Here is a 3,035-nt window from a genome sequence, read left to right as displayed (position 1 = left end):
AAGTTAATGAAGAGGCTTCCTGTCATAATTTTGGCAATAAAGTGACTTCAGACCTGAAAAAGCTATGGTTTAGAAGACCTAAAATTTAAACCAGTATTGACTATCAGTTAAACTTTTATTGGCTCTAAACGAACAGTGATTTTGCAAATCTTCACCTCAGAGGCTCAATATAGAAAGGCATTGTAAAATCACAGCTGCAGTAAACGATGCTGACTTCCTTGCTTAAAAGATTTGACTTTTCAAGAAAGAGGTGGTAGGGAGTGGCTAGTGTGTGTACTTATCAGGAAAAATACAGTAAAGGCCCAGATACCTAAAGTGAGCAAAATGAAAAGACTGTAACTGGATGTCAGTTGACAGACTATCCACTAAGTGATCTATTAGCTAATGTCTTCGGTACTGCTGTTATACGGGCACTCAAAGCTTATGTTTGTACGTTGGAACGATTTTCTTTAAAGCAACATTGGTCCAGACATATGCCAATGTAGTTAGCCATCTTCCTTTGGAGGTGTGTCCCAGCCGTTTTTCTCATGTATTATAGGATTGTTGGGCTCGTGCTAGATTATACTGATTCTTATTTGCTCCAAATTGCACCCGACCTTTGCCTTTCACTAAGGTGGCATTGATCTGCATGATGACAGATTCTATTGAGTAGACACTGCTCCAGCCCTGTTTTGTGAGAAGTTCCATACACAGTGCTCCTCCGCCCAATACGTGTACCCTCCTGAGAGAACAGGTAACACCACTCAAACAAACGGGGGATCAAATGGGAAATTATCCTTAAAAGAGAAGCAAAATATATTCTTCTTTTAAGAATAATAAATTTTTCTTTTAAGATCTGAAGATCACTGTGCAAAGGACTATCAGAGTCAACCTTGTGTAGTTTGACGTGCCAGTCATAGAAGCTGTCATTTATTAACTTCAATGAATAGATCCCTGCCTTGTAGCTCTGTGATCTGTAGACGTCCCTGAGTTCCTTCATGAGTCTATCTGATGCTTGTACTGACCCAGATACCGCACCATTTAAAATGGTCTTGCCTTTGAGTCTTCCTGATTTTCTCCAATATTGCCAAATTTTCTTTTTCAATCCCTTCGTCCTCTGACTTTTTCCCATTAGTAGGCTCTTCTTCCTTCATCTCGTAGTGATCCAAGTCTTCTGTATCTCCAGCCATCTTCTCCTCTTCCTTCTCTTCTGAAGTTACTTCCTCCGTTGTCCCATTCTGACCCGTGGGTAGTGGTTGATCTAGCATCTCAACATCCAGGTGCTTAGGAAGGTTATATAATCTGCAGAGGTCACATATCAACCACTTCAATTGCTGACGAAGCGAACTGTGGTTCTTAGTATCTTCTAAGCGCTCCAGGACTGATGTCAGATTTGGGTCATCAGTGCCCACAAACCATATTGGTGAAGAAGAAGGGTAAGACTCCATGATGTTGCAGGTGGCGGCGGCGGCACCAGGAACTGGCAGTGCAGCTCGTCCAGCTTCCAGCTGACGATGCGGAATAGCTCATGGTTCTTGTCGAAGATGGACGCCAGGAACTTAAGCGCGGCCTTGAGCCCTGACAGGGACATCTTCCCCTTATCTCCGGCGGTAGGGATGAGGAAAGGGGGCCGGGGCCGGGAGCCGCTCTCACGGCCGCTACCGCCCGCGGGGTCCGCCCGGGCCGCGCTCTCCCGGCTGCGCCTCTCCCCGCCGCCGCGACTGGCGTCCGAGCGCGGCTGGAAAATGGCGAGGAGCGCGAGGCCTCGGCGGGCGGGCGTAGGGTCGGTTGCCAGTTCGGTAACCGACTCCACCTCCGCAGGAGGCGGTGGCCCCTGCCGCTTAAAAGGCAATAGCGACTTGTCCCCCACCGCCGCCTGGGAGAGGGCTGCCCCCGCCCCGGCGCGGGGAGGGCCTAGTAGAATTTTATACTGAATCCTTCAGGCTCTCAGCTTTTTTGGTTGGAAAGTTTTTAGTTACTGCTTCTAAAGGATTATGAATCTCTTTAAATTCCTTCCTTGGTCTTGATTTAACTTTGGTAGGCTATATCAACCAACTTGCACTTTTAGTTCTTCAGTTCAGTAGAGTACAGAATTTTAAAGTATATCCTTATGATTTTTTTAATTTCCTTGCTTTCATTTCTAATTTATTTATTTGTTTTTTCTCTTTATTTTGATTATTTCAGTCCTAAGTTTGATTATTTTTTTCCATTTACCCTTTGTATTCACTGTCATTATTCTGCCATTTATTCACAACTTCATTGAACTCTTCAGTCAACATTATTGCTATTACTTTTCAAATCTTAATCCACTTTTTTTTTTCAGTTGACATGTCTATGAGTATACTGATTTCTGGTGAGATCTTGCTTTTGGTTATGTGAGTTTTTATATAGGTGATTGGGAGTAAGGTATCTATAAGCAGTTGGTAGTATTTCTTCATTGGAAATCTTGTCCCTCTTTAAATAGGCCTGTCAGATTCTTCTTCCTCTTACCCCAACATGTCACCTGGTTTTTCTTGATGTAGGCTGAAGACCATAATTATCAGTGGATATGAAAACAAATATTTCTAGCTATGCTGGTTTAGTAACAACCATGACTTCATTGCATTACATTTCCAGTACCAGGCATAATTTCCCTTTTGTTGAATGAGTGTTAAATCCAATTACAGAGCTCTAGGTTACTGCCAAGATATGTACCTTGAGGATATGTGATTCATACATTTTGTACATTGGTAAATATGTTGGTTGCTTCCCTAATTTGTAAACTTGTGTGGCACTGTGGTTCCCTGAACATTAAGGAGACATTAAGTTAATTTCACCATGGTGTCTTCACCAAAAAGAACTTAGCTTCCACCTCTTGAGGTACAGTAAGAGCAACTAAAATAGATTATATGCTTGGGCTCTAGCCATAACCTTAGAAGAGGGCTCCTCATGCCCTGTATTAAGAATTTTTGTTGGGGTTGGGGATTTAGCTCAGTGGTAGAGTGCTTGCCTTGCAAGCACAAGGCCCTGGGTTCGGTCCCCAGCTCCGAAAAAAAAGAAAAAAAAAAAGAATTTTT

The 3,035-nt window shown here is 43.1% G+C and overlaps 1 pseudogene; it reads right to left on the bottom strand.

Moving 5' to 3' along the window:
• Positions 1-396: 396 nt before the first annotated feature.
• LOC116889598 lies at positions 397-1,570 on the bottom strand (annotated as a pseudogene).
• Positions 1,571-3,035: the final 1,465 nt, after the last annotated feature.

The sequence above is a fragment of the Rattus rattus genome, chromosome Y, assembly GCF_011064425.1.
Source record: "Rattus rattus isolate New Zealand chromosome Y, Rrattus_CSIRO_v1, whole genome shotgun sequence".
NCBI classification, from domain to species: Eukaryota; Metazoa; Chordata; class Mammalia; order Rodentia; family Muridae; genus Rattus; species Rattus rattus.
This window is presented reverse-complemented; position numbering and strand designations above follow the sequence as displayed.